The sequence below is a fragment of the Salmo salar genome, chromosome ssa22 (genome assembly GCF_905237065.1).
Source record: "Salmo salar chromosome ssa22, Ssal_v3.1, whole genome shotgun sequence".
Taxonomy (NCBI): Eukaryota; Metazoa; Chordata; class Actinopteri; order Salmoniformes; family Salmonidae; genus Salmo; species Salmo salar.
This window is the reverse complement of record NC_059463.1, coordinates 42,800,393-42,826,732: the sequence shown is the minus strand read 5'-3', so window position 1 is coordinate 42,826,732 and position 26,340 is coordinate 42,800,393. Positions and strand designations below refer to the sequence as shown.

The 26,340-nt window shown below is 40.7% G+C and overlaps 1 long non-coding RNA gene across 1 annotated transcript; it reads right to left on the bottom strand.

Annotated features, from left to right (window-relative positions):
* Positions 1 to 1,053: 1,053 nt before the first annotated feature.
* On the bottom strand, positions 1,054 to 26,340 carry LOC106583379 (uncharacterized). Its single transcript, XR_001323490.2, has 5 exons — positions 26,207 to 26,340; positions 9,976 to 10,163; positions 1,739 to 3,604; positions 1,509 to 1,615; positions 1,054 to 1,100 (listed from the first exon to the last, which is right to left on the bottom strand). It is a non-coding gene; the product is annotated as an uncharacterized lncRNA (long non-coding RNA).

The following is a 26,340-nucleotide window of genomic DNA, read 5'->3' as shown; positions in this document are numbered from 1 at the left end:
TCAAGTCTGAATGGCATTAATGAAGCCTATGGATAGAGTAGAATATAATAACTTTGTGCCAAGGATGCAAGTCCTATATATACACACGTACTGTAGTTATTACCACGCATGAGATTCCCACATTGTAGCCTGTACATTGAATATATTCACTGATCATGTACTCTTCCTTGGCAAATGAAGGTGTGGTTCAGGTATGAATCTGAGACATTCTTTTTCAGTCATATCAAACTCCATTATTTGAATGATGCGGTGTCTGCATGTATGTATTACGATTATACACTTCAACAGTGTTTACCACTCCTGCTACTGGGACATCAATGATTACACGCAACTATGGAATAGACTAGAAATATGATTGATTTGTAATTCAAATATTCAGAAAAAAAACAATGCATATCTAACTCCATCTGCATTAATCTGAGGACACAGGATAGTATTTCAATGAGATACTTCATTTCAACCAGTGGAGAATGTGAAACGCTTTATTGAAAGAAGTTCATTATCCCGGTTTTATAAATGCATTATAATTATGATAATTGTAATATTATAAATACAAGTTCAATCTGTACTTCAATGCACATATGGTGTGCATTATAAAACGAGGAAGAAAGATGAGGTGGGGAGAGAGGTGTAGAAGACAGAAAGGGAAAGAGGTAAGAACAGCGGCAGACAACATATGATTCATGAATTACAGTGCTACCCTAATATTCTCTCAGTTCATCACAATTGCGTTGTCTCCTAACCAGCCTTGGGCCCCCAGTTGGCCCGAAGGTTATCCTAAGAGCGGGTGAGGTGGCGATGATGGGACTGGCTTCCTCTCTCACGTCAAAAAAAATACCTGCAGACGAGAGAGCATGCCTAAGCATTGTTTTTGTATTCTAACACGGTCAGTCATCTTTAATCAGGAGTTGAGATGCAAAACTGACCTTGGATCATTAACTCTGGGACTACTACAGCTCTGTCTGTATTTGAATGTAAGCATCTCTTTATTAATACTTCCTGTTGACCTGACCAAGTGACATCTCACCTATGATCATGCTGTGCCCTCTGTGTCAGCCAGTTCAGATGCGGGAGGGGTTCACCAAAACAGCTGATATAACCTAGAGGATTTAGGGAGAAGGGGGAGAGGGATGAAGTGAAGAAGAGAGACTTATTGTGTGTGTGTGGTCTCCACACTAAGTGGCTACAGAGTACTTTATGCTGAAAAACAGACATGAGGACAAACAATAGAAGAAAATGTCAATAGAAGATATTGTATGTGATGCAGACACCTATCGGAGTGTACCTGAAACATTTAAATATAGAGGGCTATGTGTCTCATCACTTGGTTATTGCAAGGCTAACCCCCAGGTAAATCATGACTTGGCAGCAACAGAGTCCAGTGAAAAGGGCTGTGTTTATGTGGTGTAAAACTGAAAATTAGCAGTTTTTTTTAAATGAATGCATGTGAGAGGTTCCATGTACAACAATACAGGCAGAAATGGAGAAAAAGAACACAGAACAGTTACTTCTGGTTATGGACACTTTTGCCAGCAATAAAGCTTCCACGGCCTGTTCCTCGGACAGTGAACATCTGGCAATATCTACATTTTCAACCCCTTGGTCAGCTCGCTCTCTGAAAGTAAAGAAAACTGCTTATTTTTTGTGGATATGAAAACAATAACTGAGATATGACCGTTCAAAATAAAGCGGCAGATGTCATTTTAAGGATATGTCAATAAAGCCCAGTGCTGCTCACCTGAGATGCCATCTTTGTAGGTGCCTGCTTTGACTTCCTTTGTGTCTGAAAAAAGTTGCTTTCAAAACAATTATTTTTGAATGAAAAAAAAAATATATAATAATTTTGATCGACAAAAAGACACAAATGTACCTTCATAGCATATAACAATTTGCCTGTGAATAACCACACCTTCATACAAACGTGCTACAGTATTCAGAATTCTTGATGCACAACCGAAGATGCTGCCATATCCTGCCAGCACGCCCACAAGCGAGCTACTCAGGAGTAGAATGATGACACATGGAAGAAGGAAAGGAATGAGATGGGAACAACAATTTTTTGCAAGTTGGTGAGGGCTAATAGCTGAATAGACTATTCAACCTTTACTAAAGAATAGTCTAATAGCCGAGCTAGGTGTGAAAAAAAACCTCCTATCACAGACCAGATTTGCCCTAATGACCAAGGGGTAGCTTGCTACTCAATGTAATAAAGTAATAACTTTTCAAATAAGTTACTTTGCACGGTATGTTGGCTGACAATTTGTTAGCTACGCTGTCCTTACGAACTACATAGCATATCATTACAGCAGTATGTACCGGTATGTTAGCTAGCTACCTAACGTTAGTAGTTATACATCTAACTACCTAACGTTTATGGTCTTGATTATTCTCGTCATTCTTAGCTAAATGGTATAGTCGTTGTGCTTTCTCAATGGACATTTGGGCGCTTTCGTAAATTCGTAGTATTGTAAACACATCGTGGCCGCTGTTTCTATACTTCTATACTGTAGTGGTGGCACTTGGCTTGCGGATGCAAATTCACACATTCTAGAATATAATTTTGTTATTAAAAAGTGTATTTGACGCGCCAAAGTGTTATTTGACGTGTACCTTTTTTTCTTTACACACAAAGACCCAAATGGCGTTCCATAGAAAATTAAAGGAAACAACTGAAAGTAGGATTACTGATCACCAAGGCTTCAGGAACAAGCCCAGGTAGCCTACAAAACCAAGGTTAAAGAAGTGAAGGGAGACATCACAACTACTAAAGTTCTGACCGACCTCATTAAAAACACCTGGTAGAATGACACCATATGGTCGAAAGGCCTCAGTGAAAATTCCCCCAAAAAGGCACTCTCAAGAACTATGATAACTGGCGAGGAATTAACTTACTATTCATAGCAAGCAAGGTTTTCCTCAATGCATAGAAGCAGCTGTTGACATGACACTCAGGTAAGAGGAAGGATTCTGGAAAGGAAGAGGATGTATGGACCAGGATTTGCACTGTGAAACATTATAGAACAATGGAACACACCCCTTTTTATCAATTTTGTTGACTTCAAGAAAGGCTTTTAATAGTGTACATAGGAACACCCTATGCAAAACAGTGAGCGCCTATGGGCTTCCATCGAAGATCATTACACTCTTAGAAAAAAGGGTTTCAAAAGAGTTATTCAGCTTTCCCTATAGGAGAACCCTTTTTGGTTCCATGTAGAACCCTCTGTAGAAAATGTTCTACATGGAACCAAAAAGGTTTCCAACGGGAACCAACAGGGTTCTACCTGGAACCAAAAAGGGTTCTTAAAATGGGTTATCCTATGGAGACAGCTGAAGAACCCTTTTAGGTTCTAGATAGCATATTCTTTTCTAAGAGTACAATCATAGGACAATTATTTGAACACTTTGAATGCTGAGTCTTCATAGGTAATACCATCTCTGCATTGAGACAAAGGTGCATCATCTCTCCTATCCTCTTCCTCCTTACCACTGAATCATAACCCAAACCACATCCCATAAACCCAGAGGCATCCAGTGGGCCCTGTTCACCCAGCTGGAAGACTTGGACTTTGCAGATGACCTCGTTCTCTCCACCAACCACTTCAACCTACAGGGGGGGAAAAAAACAACAGTCTTAACTTTGCTAGGCAGACTGGTCTTAACTCAGGTGATGTAGATCAACACCAGCACCCCCAGCACCAGTTGTTCACATTTAAAAATGTTTCATTTAGAAGAGGCTCTTATCCAGAGTGACGTACAGTTTGTACATTCACCTTAAGATAGCTAGGTAGGAAACCCACATGTCAGAGGCATAGTAAGTACACTTTTCCTCAATAAAGTAGCTATCAGCAAAGTCCGAGCTTCAAAGTGTGTGTGTTGTGAGGGGTGGGACGAGGGGTTTCAAGTGCAATTGTGTTTAAGGAAAATTGTATTATTCATTTTTGAAGGGGGGGGGTTGAGGTGAGGGGGATTACTTGAGATATTCTCTTTGAAGAGGAAAGGTTTCAGGTGCTTTCAGAAGATAGGCAGGGACTCTCATTGAATGTCCTAGCTTCAGGGGAAGTTGGTTCCACCATTGGGGTGCCAGGCCAGAGAAGACTGAGCTGGAGCTGCACTCCCATAGGGGTGGGAGGGCCAAGAGACCAGAGGTGGCAGAATGAGTGCTTGGTTTGGGGTGTAGGGTTTGAGCATAGCCTTAAGGTAGTGAGGGGCAGTTCCTCTCGCTGCTCCGTAGGCAATCACCATGGTCTTGTAGTGGATGCGAAGTTTGACTGGAAGCCAGTGGAGTGTGGGGGTGTGAGGTGACAATGGAGAACTTGGATAGTTTGAAAACCAGGCGGGATACAGCTTTCTGGATAAGTTGCAGGGATTTCATGGCACAAGCAGGGAGCCCAGCCAACAGCGAATTGCAGTAGTCCAGACAGGATAGGACAAGTGCCTGGACTGGACTAGGACCTGCGCCACTTCCTGTGTGAGTTAGGGTCGTACTCTCCGGATGTTGTAGAGCATGAACCTACAGGAACGAGTCACTGCTTTTGTTTGCAGAGAACAGGGTGTTGTCCAGGGTCACGCCAAGGTTCTTTGTACTCTGGGAGGGCGACACAGTGGAGTTGTCAACCTTGGAGTTGTCTTTGAGCAGGGAGGAAGAGCAGCTATGTTTTGTTGAGGTTGAGGTGCTGGGCAGACATCCAAAAGGAGATATCTGCCAGGCACGCAGAGATGCGTGTCACCACCTGGGTGTCAGAAAGGCGGGGAAGGAGAAAAGTAGTTGAGTGCCATCCTCATAGCAATGATAGGAAAGACCATGTAAGGATATGACAAAGCAGAGTGACAAGGTGTGTGGAGAGAAGAGGAGAGGGCCAAGAACACAATGGTGAGAGTACATGGTGCAGACACAGATCCTCTCCACATCACCTGATAGGAGCATGCAGAGCCTGAGACGCCCAGCTCTAAGGAGAGGAGGATCTGATGTCGAAAGCAGCAGATAGGTTTAGGAGGATGATAACAGAGGGGAGAGAGTCAGCTTTGACAGTGACACATAGAAGAGCAGTCTCGGTTGAGTGAATTTAGATCCATTTGAGTTTGTGGATGACTTCACATACCTGGGCAGCCTCATCAGCAAGTACAGCAGAGCTCAAAAAGAATCAAGGCAAGATTGGGAAAAGCTCAGAGTGCCATCTCCCAACTCTGTACCATCTGAAAGTCCAAATAGTAAATCCTGAACAATGGTCCACCTTCACAACAGCAATGTGACGTCCATCCTGTTGTATGGGTCTGAATGCTGGAATGTCGTCAAAGGTTCAGACATTCCATCATGGATGCCTTAGAAGAATTTGCTGCATTTTCTGGCTAAATAAAATCACCAACCACAAACTCTACAGGAAAGATGAGGTGCAGGATCGCATTCCAAAGATATCCCTAAGGTAGACTCCACCTGGGAAAGAAACCCCAGTAGGTCTAAAACTACCTGGTGCAGAACTGTGACGGATGAGCTGGCCAAGATGAACCTTTCTTGGGCGAGGCACAACACATGGCCTAGGACAAAGAGCAGTGGAAGGAGCTCATTGTAGCCTTATGTCCCATAGGATATTAATATTAAATAAGAAAGATCGTAACAAGAGTTCAAACTTTTAGAGAAGTAAGAATTGATCAATAGGTTTAACCTGACTTCAGATGAGGGGATGGGTTTCCCGTAACCCTTCTCATTTATGGGGTTAGATAGGGGTAAGCCAGTCCACAGACTAAAGGTTGAGAAACTCCACTGTGAAATCTGCACACAACAGAACAACTCAGCATGTGTTGCTGGTAGAGTCAATAAACACTGCAGAGATCGGTTACAATGTGTTCAGTGTGCATTGGTGCTGGAGATGTGGGGCCCGTCCCAAATGGCACCCTATTCTCTATTGCATAAAGTAGGGCCTAAAGTAGTGTCTAAAGTAGTACTTTAGGCAATAGGGTGCAAATTTGGGGTGTAAACTTGGATTAGATAAGCAATACAGAGGCAAAGAGAACATCCCACAGGTAAATCAATGCTGTTTGAAAATAATTTGGCAATGTGTTGTGACGTGGAATCTACATAGAAAATACATTGGATTTGAAAAAAGTCAACGTGAACTGTTGTTTTGAGGGTAAAATTTCAACCACCTGATTATGTCATCATGGTAACCAAATTTCAACATAGACAAACCTTGTATAAAATATGTTGAATTTGTACCTTTTGGCACAAAGTCAGATCTTCAACATAAAATCCACTAGAAGACAAAACAATAGCCTGGGCCGCACCTCATACTGTAGAGCTGATCGATCTACAGCTATCCTTTTGGTCTCCCATCCACAGTTTTAGCCAAGCCCTGCTTAGGCTTGATATTTGTCACTGACCATAACCAACGTGCTATTGTGAGTCTAATTGTTGAGAAGTCATTACAAAGGGTAGTTTCAAGAGAGCAAAGGAGCTTTGTAGGCCTATATAGCATTTTGAAAGTGTGACGGCCCCTCCCTGATCTCTTTACTGGGTGTTGCAGTGCATACTTCCTGCAGGAGATTGGTGGGCGGAGCTGGGAGGGTCGTCAGTGCTGATGGGGCACACCTGTGAAAGCTCAGCTGTGGCATAAAGCCACTGTTTCCCCATTTAGAAAGATATTCCTCTCTCAGTGCATAACTATGGTTGTTTCGTTGTGGCTTTGGCAGCTAACTTACTGACCTTCATGCCTCAAGTGATTATTGTTGTGAGTGTTTCCTTTATTTATGGAATAAATTCATTTTGTTATTCCTTTACTTAGTGTGTGGTTTCACATTGTCTGTTACAATCTTGAGCCAGGTTGTAACAGAAGTCATCAACAGCTATTGTTTAAATTTATCCCAGGATTCAACAAAAAATAGACAAGCTTTGGATGATTTTAAAGGGAGTCTACACGTTAAAAATGTATATGTTGGATTCACATCTCCATCTCAACCAAAAATACAAGTTAAAGAATAGTATTAAATCAAACTGTATTTGAAGTTAGATTTTTTTCCTTTATTTAACTAGGCAAGTCAGTTAAGAACAAATTTTATTTTAAATGACGGCCAACCCTCCCCTAACCCGGACAACGCTGGGCAAATTACGCACCGCCCTATGGAACTCCCAATCACAGCCGGTTGTGATACAGCCCAGGATCGAACCAGTGTCTGTAGTGACTCCTCTGGCACTGAGATGCGGTGCCTTAGACTACTGCGTCCCTCGGGAGATTGGCATCTAACTACATACTTAGCTGTTATGTAAGTGGTCTGAGGCAGGCGTTGGCTTACAAGCGTTTTCAAGTGCAAAACTGATGAAAATGGTTTTAAGAAACAGCTCAGGAATTTAACGATGCTGCTACGAAGGCTCTAATGATGAACTTAGCCTTAAATTACTTTTGGGAAACCGGGCCACGATCAATTTTTTTTAACTGTATGACGTATTTCTCTTTCTCTGTTTTAAATATGTTGTCATGTCTAGATGTTCACCTATGTCTATACAGCGCACTCAGAAAGTATTCAGACCCCTTTACTTTTTCCATGTTGTTACGTTACAGCCTTATTCTAAAATGGATTGAATACATTTTTTCCCTCATCAATCTACACACAATACCCCATAATTACAGAGTGAAAACCGTTTTTTAGAAATTTTTACAAACGTATTCAACTTAAAAAACTGAAATAGCTTCTTTACATAAGTATTCATGCCCTTTGCAATGAGACTCGAAATTGAGCTCAGGCGCACCGTTTCCATTTACAGTTGAAGTCGGAAGTTTACATACACTTAGGTTGGAGTCATTAAAACTTGTTTTTCAACCACTCCACAAATTTCATGTTAACAAACTATAGTTTTGGCAAGTCGGTTAGGACATCTACCTTGTGCATGACACAAGTCCTTTTTCCAGCAATTGTTTCCAGACAGATTATTTCACTTATAATTCACTGCATCATAATTCCAGTGGGTCAGAAGTTTACATACACTAAGTTGACTGTGCCTTTAAACAGCTTGGAAAATTCCAGAAAATTATGTCATGGCTTTAGAAGCTTCTGATAGGCTAATTGACATCATTTGAGTCAATTGGAGGTATACCTGTGGATGTATTTCAAGGCCTACCTTCAAACTCAGTGCCTCTTTGCTTGACATCATGGTGAGATCAGCCAAGACCTCAGAAAATCAATTGTAGACCTCCACAAGTCTGGTTCATCCTTGGGAGAAATTTCCAAACGCCTGAAGGTACCACGTTCATCTGTACAAACAATAGTACGCAAGTATAAACACCATGGGACCACGCAGCCGTCATACCGCTCAAGAAGGAGACGCATTCTGTCTCCTAGAGATGAACGTACTTTGGTAGGAAAAGTGCAAATCAATCCCAGAACGACAGCATAGGATCTTGTGAAGATGCTGGAGGAAACAGGTACAAAAGTATCCATATCCACAGTAAAACGAATCCTATATCAACATAACCTGAAACGCCGCTCAGCAAGGAAGAAGCCACTGCTCCAAAACCGCCATAAAAAAGCCAGACTACGGTTTGCAACTGCACATGGTGACAAAGATTGTACTTTTTGGAGAAATGTCCTCTGGTCTGATGAAACAAAAATAGAACTGTTTGGCCATAATGACCATTGCTATGTTTGGAGGAAAAAGGGGGAGGCTTGCAAGCCGAAGAACACCATCCCAACCAAGAAGCACGGGGGTGGCAGCATCATGTTGTGGGGGTGCTTTGCTGCAGGAGGGCCTGGTGCACTTCACAAAATAGATGGCATCATGAGGCAGAAAAATTATGTGGATATATTGAAGCAACATCTCAGGACATCAGTCAGGAAGTTAAAGCTTGGTCGCAAATGGGTCTTCCAAATGAACGATGACCCCAAGCATACTTCCAAAGTTGTCGCAAAATGACTTAAGGACAACAAAGTCAAGGTATTGGAGTGGCCATCACAAAGCCCTGACCTCAATCCCATAGAACATTTGTGGGCAGAACTGAAAAAGTGTGTGCAAGCAAGGAGGCCTACAAACCTGACTCAGTTACACCAGCTCTGTCAGGAGGAATGGGCCAAAATTCACCTAACTTATTGTGGGAAGCTTGTGGAAGGCTACCCTTAATGTTTGACCCAAGTTAAACAATTTAAAGGCAATGCTACCAAATACTAATTGAGTGTATGTAAACTTCTGACCCACTGGGAATGTGATGAAAGAAATAAAAGCTGAAATAAATAATTCTCTCTACTATTATTCTGACATTTCACATTCTTAAAATAAAGTGGTGATCCTAACTGACCTAAGACAGGGAAGTTTTACTAGGATTAAATGTCAGGAATTGTGAAAAACTGAGTTTAAATGTATTTGGCTAAGGTGTATGTAAACTTCCGACTTCAACTGTACATATATGGATGAGTGATGTCAGAGCAGAATGGACTAAGATACAGTATACTAGCATACAGTATATACATATGAGATGAGTAATGCCAGATATGTAAACATTATTGACTAAGATACAGTAGAATAGTATAGAATACAGTATATACATATGAGATGTGTAATTGCAGATATGTAAACATTATTAAAGTGACTAGTGTTCTATTCCTTAAAGAGGCCAGTGATTTCTATGGGCAGCAGCCTTTAATGTGCTAGTGATGGCTGTTTAAGAGTCTGATGGCCTTGAGATAGATGTTGTTTTTCAGTCTCCCGGACATTTCTGAAAATGGATACATGGCATTTTGGAATGATACAATTAATTTGTCTTTCCATCATACTCTTGTGCTGGCATTGCAGAGTGCCCTGGTAAACAAAAAACATATTTAAAGTTCAATATTGGTTATAATGTAGGTTATAATGTACTCCATTGACTCACGCCATTCAGTAATTGTCATTCACTATTGTAGACAGTGTGTGTGTTTGTGTGTGTGCGCACGCACACACGTTTGTGTGTAACTGTGGTGTGTGTGTGTGATGATGATGATGGTAGTTTTTCTCACCGGGGACTCCGTGGTGGTGGCTCATGGTGGGGTTCTCCCCCTTCTTGGGCTTGTGGGCCACCTGTGAGGCTTCTCCCTGGGGCTTGGTGACCACCATGGAGATGAGAGGAGTCACAAAGCCATACTTCAGACAAAGATCCAGGGCCTCTATCTTCACCTTCTCTTTCACCTTACCGCTTGACTGCACCCTGAAACACACACACAACAGTATTAATTAAATAGAGTTGCTAAAACATACATTGGGGTACGTAATTATTGACAAAAATGACTATATAAAATAAATAATGGAAATACTGAGCTATGTTGTATGCTACATGTTTGTGTTTTATTATATTATTCAATACTATATTTTATACAATTGCTCGGAGAAAGAGATTTTGTTTAACAACACTTTTTTTTCTACAAATGGTAGGGGGTCAAAGTTATTGACACCCCTGTTTTCATTGCCTTTCAATAGCTCACCTTGTGAAGATAACGGAGCCTTTTTCTAAAATAAAATAAAAAAGACTTATACCGGGCTGGGCTTGAAAAAAGGCCTGCGTGTCTGTGCACCTTTTACTACTGCTCTATCAGCAGCAGCTGTAGCCACTAGTGTATTCCATCATTGGCTGGGCCAGAGAAATTTGTGGCCATGATGAAACTTATTTGTCTGATGATTGAAATGTTTTAAATTGCGATAAGAAAAGGCTGGAGTTCATTAGGGAGAATGATGATCCACGAGACCATGACAGACAGTGCATCTCAGTCTCAGGAGAAGCCCATATTCCAATGGCATCTGCATCGCCGATACATCCTAACAAAATACACCCTGTGACTGACCTGCGGATGTGCCTTGCTGGACCTTGTAAACTATTTAATGTTGACCCATAACTGATCCTAATGTCTTCCTAATCAGGCATAGGCTTGATGCAGTTATTTCAGAATGAAACATTCAAAACATGGGCCTTTTGAGCAATTACTTAAAGCAGGGGTGTCAAACTCATTCCACGGAGGGTCGAGTGTCTGCGGGTTTTTGTTTTTTCCTTTCATTTAAGACATAGACAACCAGGTGAGGGGATTTCCTCACTAATTACTGACCTTAATTCGTCTATCAAGTACGAGGGTGGAGCGAAAACCCGCAGACTCAGCCCTTTGTGGAATGAGTTTGACACGTGATTTAAAGAATTGAAGAAAAAAAACGTATCTGGTTGAAAACGGACTATGTGGCATCGAGTCAGGAACTTTGATTCTCGTGTCAAAATTGACTACAAAGTGTCAATAGGATAATTTTGGTTATAAAGTCAGTCTTGATGATTAGGAAAAAAAATTAAGGATATACCACAGTTTTCCTTTTCCTACCCACTTGCCCACACCTGGCAGCACCCAAGTAATAATAAATTCCTGATTTTAATGCCAGTGGTACATTTGATATGACTTTGGATATCCCTATGGGGCTAGTTAGGGACCATAAGTAATTTACACAATGTTACATGGGATAATATTTAAAAATATCAATAGCTCCAAATTTGAATTACTTGAAAACCTCAAACCAACTATAAATTGTAGAAATTAATTTACAAATATTAAAAGCCTTTAATGAGAAAACTAAAAGGTGTGCAACATGAAAATATTGTCCCATTTACATTGTGTAATTTATTGACGGTCTTTAACTAGCCCCACAGATAGGCTATCCAAAGTCTAACCAATTTTGCCATGGTGTGCCGGCTGGCTGAAGCTAATTGGCTATCTTGCTAGCTAGCCTAGGCTACTTCCAGACACAAGACCTGGTTAGACATTTCAAGTTATCTAGAAGGGTCTGTGACTGTAACTGTCTACTGTTTGGGCAAAGTGAATGTACAAACGCTTCCTACATGCTGTTCATGCAATTTCAGTTTATGTGAGAGAACAAGCACTGACTTGTGTAGGGATTGTACCATCTTAACCGCTGTGAAATATATTTTCAATAACAAGAAATACCATTTTTACAGCTGTTTGAAGCTGGTGGACCAAAACCGAAAGTAAAAGGCTCAAGCGCGAGTCTCTGCCATGTTACGAGGTAATGGTACACGGGGGAGGTGGGAGATTTGTTTCAATGCAGCCTAATGCTGTTGCAATTCACCTAGCTTCCACATATAGGAGAAATTCTATGTTTTATCACCTCGAATTATTCAAACTGTCTTTGTTATTTCAATATCAAAATTAAATGCTTTATTGTTTTTAAAGGCATGAATTGGCTCGTATGGTGTTGGATGACATTAATTAATGATTGATTGAGATGCATTGAAGTAGGTCTGAGTGACAGCTATAACAGGACGTGCTCTCACAGCTCGATGGTGGATAGATTATACAAGGCTACTAGCCTACTAAGTCTAATAATGATAATAGCAATACTTCTTATTATAATGAGAATAATAATTAGAGCAATAATAATAATAATAACCACAATTACACAAAGAAGAAGGAGGAAGAGGAGTGAGCGCTGCGTGTGCCAAACAGGTATTAGATTCAAACGTTCAAACAATATAAACAACACAAAACAAATGTTTATGAATCCTAGAGAGCCTTTTCTAAGGAAATCAAGTTGAAAGCCTTTATTACAGCATAGCAAAAATAATGTTGCTATGTTGCGGTTGCATGAGGCTTGGAGATCAATTGATATCGCAACAGCAGAAAGATGTGTCTAATTCCTGAAGCTATGGATGTTTTATAAAGCCTGACCCATTCAACAGTTGTTGATCATAACTAAAGTGAGTTTTATTTGGGCAAAATAACAGGCGTTTCAGTAGTGACATCATTGTTTTGGTTGTGACCTGGCATATACTGTACATTCTGAACTTAATTGCTTACTTACTTGATACCATATCTAATGGGGCACATGTGATCTTGTTATTATATATAGTATTATTATCATAATCAATAAAAGGCATGAGTCTTTTTGTCTGTGTCGTTCTTCCTTTTCACTGCTACCCTGTGTTGTCTTTGACTTTACCTCCATCTTGACCTTATATACTCCCAGTCGATATTCATGTCATAAGAAGGAATTCCCCTAGACCACGCCCACCTTGGGGGAAAACACTCCATCTTCTCCATTAATCCCCATTGAAAAAGTGGTAACTTCTCTGTAGATGTTTTATTATACAGAAATCAAAAACCATGCTGATGGAAAGATGGTGCCAACAGAGATGGTCGCCAGATGGTCGCTCATCATTAAGCTTGAGGCCCTGGGTCCGAATCCCACCCTGTGCAATTGGGTCCTGAACTTTCTGACGGGCCGCCCCCGAGGTGGTGAAGGTAGGAAACAACATCTTCACTTCGCTGATCCTCAACACTGGGGCCCCATAAGGGTGTATGCTCAGCCCCCTCCTGTACTCCCTGTTCACCCATGACAGCGTGGCCATGTACGCCTCCAACTCAATCATCAAGTTTGCAGACGGCGCAGCACTAGAGGGCTTGATTACCAACAATGACAAGACGGCCTACAGGGATGAGGTGAGGGCACTTGGAGTGTGGTGTCAGGAAAACAAACTCTCACTCAACATCAACAAAACAAGGGAGATGATCGTGGACTTCAGGAAACAGCAGAGGGAGCACCCCCCCCCCATCCACAGCGACAGGACAATAGTGGAGAAGGTGGAAAGTTTTAAGTTCTTCTGCGTACACATCATGGACAGACTGAAATGGTCCACCCACACAGACAGTGTGGTCAAGAAGGTGCAACAGTGTCTCTTCAACCTCAGGAGGCTGAAGAAATTTGGCTTGTCACCTAAAACTTTTACAGATGCACAATTGAGAGCATCCTGTCGGGCTGTATCACCGCCTGGTACGGCAAATGCACCACCCTCAACCGCAAGGTGGTGCATTTGGGTGGTGCGGTCTGCACAACGCGTCACCGTGGGCAAACTACCTGCCTTCCAGGACACCTACAGCACCCGATGTCACAGGAAGGTCAAAAAGATAATCAAGGACAACAACCACCCGAGCCACTGCCTGTTCACCACGCTACCATCCAGAAGGCGAGGTCAGTACAGGTGCATCAAAGCTGGGATCGAGAGACTGAAAAACAGCTTCTAGCTCAAGGCCATCAGACTGTTAAATAGCCATCACTAACACAGAGAGGCTGCTGTCTACATACAGACTCAAATCATTGGCCACTTTAATAATTGGATCACTAGTCACTTTAAATAATGGCACTTTAATAATGTTTACATATCTTACATTACTCATCTCATATGTATATACTGTATTTTATACCATCTATTGCATCTTGCCTATGCCGCTCGGCCATCGCTCATCCATATATTATACGTACATATTCCCATTCCATCCCTTTACGTTGGTGTGTATAAGGTAGTTTTTGTGGAACCGTTAGATTACCTATTAGATATTACTGCACTGTCGGAACTAGAAGCACAAGCATTTCACTACACTTGCATTAACATCTGCTAACCATGTGTATGTGACCAATACAATTTGATTTGATTTGAAAAGCTGCTGTGTTGTACAATATACATCAAACCTGGTCAAAAATCCAGGTCTGCAGTTTCCAATGCTCTCACATAGGGAAGTAGAACCTGTGAGGAGAGCCCTGTGTGGCTTCAGGCTTTTCGGTCTGGGAGAGTGGGAAATTGTGGGTCTCGATATTGAAATATAAGTAGCTATGTATGTGGAAAACAGATCATCACAGGTAAGACATTTCATTTGTTTAGCATAGTTCGTTTGTAACTCCACTCATTAAGCTGTATACTCCGTTTGTAACTCCACTCATTAAGCTGTACAGACCGTTTGTAACTCCACTCATTAAGCTGTATATTCCGTTTGTAACTCCACTCATTAAGCTGTATAGTCCGTTTGTAACTCCACTCATTAAGCTGTATAGTCCATTTGTAACTCCACTCATTAAGCTGTATAGTCCATTTGTAACTCCACTCATTAAGCTGTATAGTCCGTTTGTAACTCCACTCATTAAGCTGTATAGTCCGTTTGTAACTCCACTCATTAAGCTGTATAGTCCGTTTGTAACTCCACTCATTAAGCTGTACAGACCGTTTGTAACTCCACTCATTAAGCTGTATAGTCTGTTTGTAACTCCACTCATTAAGCTGTATACTCCGTTTGTAACTCCACTCATTAAGCTGTATAGTCCGTTTGTAACTCCACTCATTAAGCTGTATAGTCCGTTTGTAACTCCACTCATTAAGCTGTACAGACCGTTTGTAACTCCACTCATTAAGCTGTATAGTCCGTTTGTAACTCCACTCATTAAGCTGTATAGTCCGTTAGTAACTCCACTCATTAAGCTGTATAGTCCGTTTGTAACTCCACTCATTAAGCTGTATAGTCCGTTAGTAACTCCACTCATCAAGCTGTATAGTCCGTTAGTAACTCCACTCATTAAGCTGTATGTTCCGTTAGTAACTCCACTCATTAAGCTGTATAGTCCGTTTGTAACTCCACTCATTAAGCTGTATGTTCCGTTAGTAACTCCACTCATTAAGCTGTATAGTCCGTTTGTAACTCCACTCATTAAGCTGTATAGTCCGTATGTAACTCCACTCATTAAGCTGTGTAGTCCATTTGTAACTCCACTCATTAGGCTGTATAGTCCATTTGTAACTCCACTCATTAAGCTGTATAATCCATTTGTAACTCCACTCATTAAGCTGTATAGTCCGTTTGTAACTCCACTCATTAAGCTGTATGTTCCGTATGTAACTCCACTCATTAAGCTGTATAGTTAATTTGTAACTCCACTCATTAAGCTGTATGTTCCGTATGTAACTCCACTCATTAAGCTGGATGGTCCGTATGTAACTCCACTCATTAAGCTGTATAGTCCATTTGTAACTCCACTCATTAAGCTGTATAGTCACTTTGTTTGGGTTGTTTGTTTTGGCAAGCTAGCACTAGCGCTCAGTCACGTGACTAGTGTCGTTGTGACGCTCCCAGTGTCTGGTGGAATTTTGCCAGTGCTTAGCTCCATTACATTTATTTTTATCCTAAAAACTCCCCAGTCCTTTATGATTACAAGCACATCCATAACATGGTGCAGCCAACACTATGCTTGAAAATATGGAGAGTGGTACTAAGTAATGTGTTGTTTTGGATTTGCCCCAAACATAACACTTTGTATTAAGGACAAAAAGTGAATTGCTTTGCCACATTTTCTGCAGTATTACTTTAGTGCCTTAATGCAAACAGGACGCTTGTTTTTGAATATTTGTATTCTGTACAGGCTTCCCTCATTTCACTCTGTCAATTAGTTTAATATTGTGGAGTAACTAATGTTGGGGTAGGTTCCTTGTTCCTTGTCAATCATTGGCTTGTTGATGAAATCAGCAATCAGACAATATCTTATTTAAGTAAATCAATTAAACCTTTATTAATGCATTTGCAGACAGAAGTTGACAATGGAAACACAGTGCATATGTTTCAGAGTAAGTTCTGCAAAATAAAAAATGTCAAAGATGCTTTAACCTTTTATGGCTAGGGGGCAGTATTTTCACAGCCGGATAAAAAACATACCCGATTTAATCTGATTATTACTCCTGCCCAGAAACTAGAATATGCATATAATTATTAGCTTTGGATAGAAAACACTCCAACGTTTCTAAAACTGCTTGAATGGTGTCTGTGAGTATAACAGAACTCATTTGGCAGGCCAAAACCTGAGAAGATTCCATGCAGGAAGTGCCCTGTCTGACAATTTCTTGCCCTTCTTGATTATCTCTATCCATTACAGAGGATCTCTGCTGTTACGTGACACTTCCTACGGCTCCCATGGGCATGTGACTAATAACATTTTATTTTATTTTGATTTGATTTGACACTCAAAGGAACAAAAAGCTTTGACCAGTCGGTCTTTCACCCTAAACGTGATATGATAACATGTTGCTGTTTGTCTAGCTAGGAGACATGGTGCACTCTGTCTGTTTGGGGCTGATAAGAAGTTCAGGGCAGTGGTTCCCAAACATTGTATAGTCCCGTACCCCTTCAAACATTCAACCTCCAGCTGCGTTCCCTTTCTAGCACCAGGGTCAGAACATTTTCAAATTTTGTTTTTTGCCATCATTGTAAGCCTGCCACACACACACACTATACGATACATTTATTAAACATAAGAATGAGTGTGAGTTTTGTCACAACCCGACTCTTATAGGACCAGGACACAATAATCAATCATTTTGCTCTCTATTTAACCATTTTACATATTAAACCTTATTTGTTAATTTAAAATTGTTAATAACTCACCACAGGTTAATGAGAAGGGTGTGCTTGAAAGGATGCACATAACTCTGCAATGTTGGGTTGTATTGGAGAGAATCTCAGTCTTAAACCTCTCTAGGGTAGGGGGCAGTATTTTCACGGCCGGATGAAAAATGTACCCAAATTAAACGGCCTACTACTCGGGCCCAGGAACTAGAATATACATATTATTAGTAGATTTGGATAGAAAACACTCTGAAGTTTCTAAAACTGTTTGAATGATGTCTGTGAGTATAACAGAACTCATATGGCAGGCAAAAACCTGAGAAAAATCTAACCAGGAAGTGAGAATTCTGGTGCTTGTAGTCCTTTCAAGTCATTGCCTATCAAACACACAGTGACTTAGGGTTCATTTGCACTTCCTAAGCCTTCCCCTAGATGTCAACAGTCTTTAGAAAGTTGTTTGAGGCGTCTATGATGAACAGAGAGCGAACAGAGGAAGTTGGAAGTTGTTGACTCAGGAAGGTACTGGCGTTCATTGGCGCACGATCACGTGAGAGTTAGCGGTGTTCCAAAACGTTGCAATCGTCCGGTTGGAATATTATTGAAGTTCTAAGTGATAAAGGCCTTAAAGTTTGATGCTATACAACGTTTGACATGTTTGAACGAACGTAACTAGAACTTTTTTTACTTTTCGTTGTGACATTATCCGTGCGCTTCCTACACTTGGAGTAGCTAACTGAACGTGCTAACAACAAGGAGCTATTTGGACATAAATTATGGACTTTATCGAACAAAGCAACATTTATTGTGGACCTGGGATCCCTGGAAGTGCCTTCTGATGAAGATCATCAAAGGTAAGTGAATATTTCTAATGCTATTTATGATTTTAGATGACTCCAAAATGGTGGGTATCTGTATTGCCTGGTGTATTTTTCTGAGTGCAGTACTCATGTTATTGCAAAGTGTGCTTTCCTTGTGAAGCTTTTTTTAAATATGTCACAGCGTTTGCATAAAGGAGATGTTCATCTATAATTCTTTGAATAACAGTTTAATATTTTATCAACATTTATGGTGAGTATTTCTGTAAATTGTTGTGCTGCTTCACCGGCAGTATTGGAGGCAAAATATTTTCGGAACATCACGCGCCAATGTAAAATGGGGTTTATGGATATAAATATGAACTTTATCGAACAAAAAATGCATGTATTGTGTAACATGATGTCCTAGGTGTGTCATCTGATGAAGATCGTCAAAGGTTAGTGCATAATTTTAGCTGGTTTTCTGGTTTTTGTGATGCCTGTCCTTGCTAGGAAAATGGCTGTGTGCTTTTTCTTGTGTTGGAACTGTCCTAACATAATCTAACTTTATGCTTTCGCCATAAAGCCTTTTTGAAATCAGACAATGTGGTTACATTAAGGAGACGTGTACCTTTAAAATGGTGTAAAATAGTCCTTTGTTTGAGAACTTTGAATTATGACATTTTGTGGTTTTGAATTTGGCGCTCTGATTTTTCACTGGCTGTTGAATAGTGTGAACCGTGGAGAGGTTAAATAATTATCCACACACAGTCTGTGCCTGTATTTAGTTTTCATGCTAGTGAGGGCCGAGAATCCACTCTCACATAGGTACGTGCTTACAAAGGGCATCAGTGTCATAACAGCGTGATTTGCCAAGGCAGGATACTCTGAGTGCAGCCCATTCCAGAAATCTGTCAGTGGCTTCTGATTAAATAAAATTTTCACAGAACCGCTTGTTACAATTTTGATAAGGCTCTCTTGTTCAGATATCGGTAAGTGGACTGGAGGCAGGGCATGAAAGGGATAACGAATCCAGTTGTTTGTGTCATCTGTTTCGGGAAAGTACCTGCGTAATTGCGCACCCAACTTACTCAGGTGTTTCGCAATATCACATTTGACATTGTCCGTAAGCTGGGGTTCATTTGCACACAAAAAAAACAAACAATGATGGAAAGACCTGTGTCTTGTCCTTGTTAATGCAGACAGAGAAGAGCTCCAATTTCTTAATCATAGCCTCTATTTTGTCTCGCACATTGAATATAGTTGTGGAGAGTCCCTGTAATCCTAGATTCAGATCATTCAGGCGAGAAAAAACATCACCCAAATAGGCCAGTCGTGTGAGAAACTCGTCATCATGTCAGTCAGACAAGTGAACATTTTGGTCAATAAAGAAAACTTTAAGCTACTTTCTCAAAAACAAAAAAAGTGTCAATACTTGCCCCTTGAAAACCAGCACATTTCTGAATGTTGTAAAAGCGTTACGTGGTCGCTGCCCATATCATTGCATGCTGCAAAAAATATATGAGAGTTCAGGGGCCTTGCTTTAACAAAGTTAACCATTTTCACTGTAGTGTCCAAAACGTCTTTCAAGCTGTCAGGCATTCACTTGGCAGCAAAAGCCTATCGGTGAATGCTGCAGTGTACCCAAGTGGTGTCCGGCGCAACTGCTTGCATGCGCTTTACCACTCCAGTATGTCTCCCTGTCATGGCTTTTGCGCCTTCAGTACAGATACCAACATGAGCAGCAGCTACGTTCGGTTACACATGGACCGTTAGTGGAATTCCCACAAGAGAGTAACAGTTAATGTGATTGGATGTTAATTATTTGACTAGCCTACTTGTATCTAAAGTTAAATCTAGAATTGGCTTCCTATTTTGCAACAAAGCATCCTTCACTCATGCTGCCAAACATACCCTCGTAAAACTGACCATCCTACTGATCCTCGACTTCAGCGATGTCGTTTACAAAATAGCCTCCAATACCCTACTCAATAAACTGGATGCAGTCTATCACAGTGCCATCCATTTAGTCACCAAAGCCCCATGTACGCTCTCGTTGGCTGGCCCTCGCTTCATACTCGTCGCCAAACCCATTGGCTCCAGGTCATCTACAAGACCCTGCTAGGTAAAGTCCCCCCTTATGGTCACTGGTCACCAATACAGCACCCACCTGTAGCACGCGCTCCAGCAGGTATATCTCTCTGGTCACCCCCAAAGCCAATTCTTCCTTTGGCCGTCTCTCCTTCCAGTTCTCCGCTGCCAATGACTGGAACGAACTACAAAAATCTCTGAAACTGGAAACACTTATCTCCCTCACTAGCTTTAAGCACCAGCTGTCAGAGCAGCTCACAGATCACTGCACCTGTACATAGCCTATCTATAATATTGCCCAAACCACTACCTCTTCCCCTACTGTATTTATTTTGCTCCTTTGCACCCCATTATTTCTATTTCTACTTTGCACTTTATTCCACTACAAATCTACCATTCCAGTGTTTTACTTGCTATATTGTATTTACTTTGCCACCATGGCCTTTTTTGTCTTTACCTCCCTTATCCTGTTATGGCTAGGGGGCAGTATTTTCACGGCTGGATAAAAAACGTACCCAATTTAATCTGGTTACTACTCCTGCCCAGTAACTAGAATATGCATATAATTATTGGCTTTGGATAGAAAACACCCTGAAGTTTCTAAAACTGTTTGAATGGTGTCTGTGAGTATAACAGAACTCATATGGCAGGCAAAAACCTGAGAACATTTCATGCAGGAAGTGGCCTGTCTGACAAGGTGTCGTTCTTCTTGTCTCTGTTTATTGAAGAGTGAGGATCTTAGCTGTCCCGTGACACTTCCTACGGCTGCCATAGGTTCTCAGAAGGCGGCAAAAAGCGGAATCGTGGCTTTGCAGGCTCTGGCTGAAACAAAGTAGCGCGTTTGGGTAGTGGCTGGTTACAGTACTGTGAGACTCAGGCTCGTGCCCGCGTCGACCGAAAGGTTTGTTTTCATTCCTCTGTTTAGCTAAATGGACATTCCCGGTCGGAATATTATCGCTTTTTTACGAGAAAAATGGCTTAAAAATGGATTTTAAACAGCGGTTGACATGCTTCGAAGTACGGTAATGGAATATTTAGATTTTTTTTGTCACGAATTGCGCCATGCGCACGACCCTTCTTTACCATTCGGATAGTGTCTGGGACGCACGAACAAAACGCCGCTATTCGGATATAACGATGGATTATTTTGGACCAATCCAACATTTGTTATTGAAGTAGCAGTCCTGGGAGTGCATTCTGACGAAGACAACAAAAGGTAATCAAACTTTTATAATAGTAAATCTGATATTGGTGAGTGCTAAACTTGCCGGGTGTCTAAATAGCTAGCCCGTGATGCCTGGGCTATGTACTGAGAATATTGCAAAATGTGCTTTCACCAAAAAGCTATTTTAAAATCGGACATATCGAGTGAATAGAGGAGTTATGTATCTATAATTCTTAAAATAATTGTTATGCTTTTTGTGAACGTTTATCGTGAGTAATTTAGTAAATTGTTAGCAAATTCCCCGGAAGTTTGCGGGGGTATGCTAGTTCTGAACGTCACATGCTAATGTAAAAAGCTGTTTTTTGATATAAATATGAACTTGATTGAACAAAACATGCATGTATTGTATAACATAATGTCCTAGGTGTGTCATCTGATGAAGATAATCAAAGGTTAGTGCTGCATTTAGCTGTCTTCTGGGTTTTTGTGACATTATATGCTAGCTTGAAAAATGGGTGTCTGATTATTTCTGGCTTGGTACTCTGCTGACATAATCTAATGTTTTGCTTTCGCTGTAAAGCATTTTTGAAATCGGACAGTGTGGTTAGATAAAGGAGAGTCTTATCTTTAAAATGTTGTGAAATAGTCATATGTTTGAAAAATTGAAGTTTTTGTATTTTTGAGGAATTTGTAATTCGCGCCACGCCTATCATTGGATATTGGAGCAGGTGTTCCGCTAGCGGAACGTCTAGATGTAAGAGGTCTCACCTCATTTGCTCACATTGTATATAGACAAATTTTTCTACTGTATTATTGACCCTATGTTTGTTTTACTCCATGTGTAACTCTGTGTTGTTGTATGTGTCGAACTGCTTTGCTTTATCTTGGCCAGGTCGCAATTGTAAATGAGAACTTGTTCTCAACTTGCCTACCTGGTTAAATAAAGGTGAAATAAAATAAATAAATAAATACATTTGACATTGTGTTGTTATTTCGCTTAACTCTAGATGGTTTAATGTAATTTTTGGCACTGAAACGAGGCTACTCAGGCAAGAAAAAAACATCAACCAAATGTATAGCCCCGTTGGAAGAAATAAATGGACGGTTTGAAAATGTAACAATCTTTTTTGTTGAAAATAAGTAAATATACACTACCGTTCAAAAGTTTGGGGTCACTTAGAAATGTCCTTGTTTTTATAAGAAAAGTGCATTTTTTGTCCATTCAAACAACATCAAATTGATCAGAAATACAGTGTAGACATTGCTAATGTTGTAAATGACTTACTAGAGTCATTTTCTATTAAAACCCTTTCATGCGTGAGTTCCAGATATCTCTAACAGTCGCCCCAGCGTGAGTTTTTTTATGCACGTGATGTTAGAACGTTCTCTCCACTCCAGAATGTGATTGTTACGCAACAGTACATTTAATCCGCATTGCCTGTTTTTATTTATAGGCTGTTTTCAATTTGTCAATTTCAAATCATTTTAGAACAAGTTTTTTATTTTCTAAGAACAGTTTGAATTGAGGTGTGTTCCGCCTCATTCATTCACATAAAATAAGTCATTTTTACTTTGCGGACCAATTCATTTTTTAAGACATTTCTGACCTGGACAAAATTCCTCAAACACTTCCAAATTGTTTGTGCAGTTCAAGTCTGCAGACATTTGCTCATCTCCTGTCCTGCACACAGGTGTTCACATTTTCCATCTATTGTCTGCATCGCAGTCATAGTTGTTTTCGTTACCAATAATAACTTTGGAAATGTGTGCGTTTCTATCAAAGTAAGTGCCTTATTACCTTGCAATAGTTTCTGCATGTCGTGTTATGTCGTTTCTACTGTAGCATAATATTTTTGTGTATATTCCTTATAACCGCGGACACGTGAGGTAACGTTACTCATTTCGTAACCTTTATGGTTTTATACTCAATGCTCAGGTAGCTAGCTCCATTCTTCTATTAGCTCTGGAAAACAATGCTAATTGCGTCAGAGAAGTATTAGAATGTGTTGTATTTTGAAGCTACCCTGGCCTTATGACTCCCAAGTGGTGCAGCTGTGTAAGGCACAGCGTCTCAGTGCTAGAGGCGTCACTACAGACACCTAGGTTCAAATCCAGACTGCATTTCTATCAAGGTAAGTGCCTTATTACGTTATAATAGCTTCTATATGTCCTGTTATACCGTGTCTAATATACTGTGTGTATGGAGCATAATATGTTTGTGTATATTCCTTATAACCGTGGACACGCAAGGTAACGTTACTCATTTCATAACCTTTATGGTGTTATACTCAATCGTGCTTATGTAGCTAGCTCCATTCTTCTATTAGCTCTGTAAAACAATGCTAATTGCGTCAGAGAAGTATTGGATTGTTGTATTTTGAAGCTACCCTGGAAAAATTGAAAAATATCTTGTTTTACCACTTGGTTGTTTTCTGAGTGCATTCCACAAAGCTGTTTATCATGTCCGCCTTATTCACTGCCCCATTTTGAGGTTATAGTCAAGCACACAGTCTGGTTTGATTTTTCTCTCTCCTGTCTGGTGGTCCACCTTCCCTGTGGTCGACATGGTTGCTGTATGGACAGTGGAGAGGACATGGATGTCTCGTTTGTCATGCCACTTTAATGCCAGCTGTTGACATTTCTTATTTTGTATAACGGGTCATTTAGGATGGCAGTAACATTGTTGATGAAATGCAGTCATCGCAGCAGAACTAGGAAGCAGTCTTGGGAAAAGAGGGTGGCAAAGAAGGGAGTTGCAAACATAGGATCTGTGCTCCAGTATTCTCTTAGGGAGTTCTTTACTCTCCCCATGAGAAGGACTGTCACCAGGAAGGTATACATTTCACTAATTGTGGTTGTCCCCCTCACTCCTGGATCTCTGTTCTCCTGTAGCTCCAAGGCATAGCGATTGGTCTCTACTATGTCTCCCACCAGCTCCTCTGTCAGAAACAACTTGAAGCACTCTGCCTCAGATGGAAATGGCAAGGGGCGTTGCACTCCAGACTGGGAATCATCAAAGCAAACAGCAGGTCCAGGAGGGGTGAAATGGCTGGCAGCCTTCCAGCTACCAAAGAACTCCTGTACTTCATCCACTGTCTGTCTGCCTCCATCACCACCAGCATCTTCAAATGGAACTGGGACTTTGTCAGTGGACAAGGGGTCCTCAGACTCAGGGTTCTCAATGGCTGGGAGGCAGCTCCTCACTGTCGCTGTCAGAATCTGATTCCTGACTTTCAGACTCATTGTCAGATTTTCTTTAAATCTCCATAATTTCCACATTTGTGAGTTTTCTCCTTTTGAAAGACATTGCTAATGCTACAGCTTAGCTCACTAGCTACATACATAAACAACAACACTGAATGGCTCAGAGTGGAAGTGAGAGGTTACATGATTGACTGCCTGCACGTGCCATTTGTATCAATAAATCACTATCAGAATTTTTTTGTGTGGTAATTATTGTTATATTTACTGTTTTATTCACATGTTTTTCAAGTTTCGGTGATAAATCATGCATTCCGATTGTAATGGGCACATAGTATGTGTGTAAAATACTTTTTTTAAGTTTGTACTGATTATGATGAGCTAAGCTAATTCCAGCTATGTGTGGAGCCATATTTGTTGACATACAATGCATTCTGGGTTTCATGTTGTTGTCTGTCAGACCAAAGATGCTATAACAAAATGAGGTACTGGTAGTCCCGTGTGGCTCAGTTGGTAGAGCATGGTGTTTGCAACGCCAGGGTTGTGGGTTTGATTCCCATGGGGGACCAGTACGGGGGAAAACATTTATGAAATGTATGCATTCACTACTGTAAGTCGCTCTGAATAAGAGCGTCTGCTAAATGACTAAAATGTAAGGGTTCACTCATTTTTTGAGAACTTCAGGAAGTGAATGGTGGGATGTGAACTATGGTAGACAACACACCCCTTCAACATGGATACTATAAACAAACCAAACTCATCTTGTCTTCTCTTATTATCTTTGGTTTCTGTGAGGAAAAAAAGCATGGCTACGGGCTGAAACTAATCTTCATCGGATTACTTTCAATTTCTAGAAAGTGTTTTACTCAATTATTTCCATCAATGGTGAGCTCACCCATGATGTGATTAATTATAAATAGTAATTGCTATTAGCTAATTCATATTGTAGTTTATGTCAGCCGAGTGTTAGAAAATATGACTGCTTGTGTTACGCGTCCATCTTTTCTCAGTTAGCGCTAGGACAAATGTAGCCTACATTTTTCGGGTTTGGATCATTGTGTTATGCTATAGATACTTCTGTTAATATCTGAACATTGCATCTAAAAATAAACTGCTTACATTCTGGACATAACTTTATAAGGACTGTGTTTGTGTAAATAGTTTCTGAAAAAAGTGTGGCCAGCTCAAATGCTGATTGTTGCGTCAATTGAAACTGGCCGTTCTAAACAAGCATTCTAAATAAGCATTATAATCACACGGGTGTGATCGTACGCTTCAGGGACCACTGTAGAAAGATCACACCCGTGTTATGGTATGTGTGAAAGTGTTAAGTTATCTTTACTTTTACTCAAGGATGACAATTGGGTACTTTTTCCACCACTGGTAAGCAGTATATAAGAGAACTAACGGGACTGCCCCAGTGGAGCTCCCGACCGACGTGTACTATGGTGCATTAAGTTTGTTGGAACCTCTCCAGCTTGTCGATAATAAAGAATGATTCATTTAATATTGACTTCAGGTGTCCCTGGTGTTCATTTCCACGCCAATTTTACAACACTTGTCTCAGTCTAACACAGTCTAGCTCAATCTAACCCATAAGATTTGAGGTGATCTTGATTATTTCTATTTTGTGCTCTCTGCGCACCCAAAACTGTGCTCAAAAGACACATCTGAACTGATATAACCACACAAAAATATGCAGTCACAATCGCATGTAGACTGATCAACACAACAAAACAAAATATCATCCCTGACGGAGTGCCCTCCCCCCGTGACCTGTACGTGACCCTACCTTACTGGTCAGTGCCATGGTAACACAGGCCAGCAGCAGTCCAAGGAAAAGTCTCTCTCCCCCTAGAATTGTTAGCTGGGACATCACTGGGAAATCGAATCCACTGAAGTATGCTGGCAACAAAAGGCCAAACT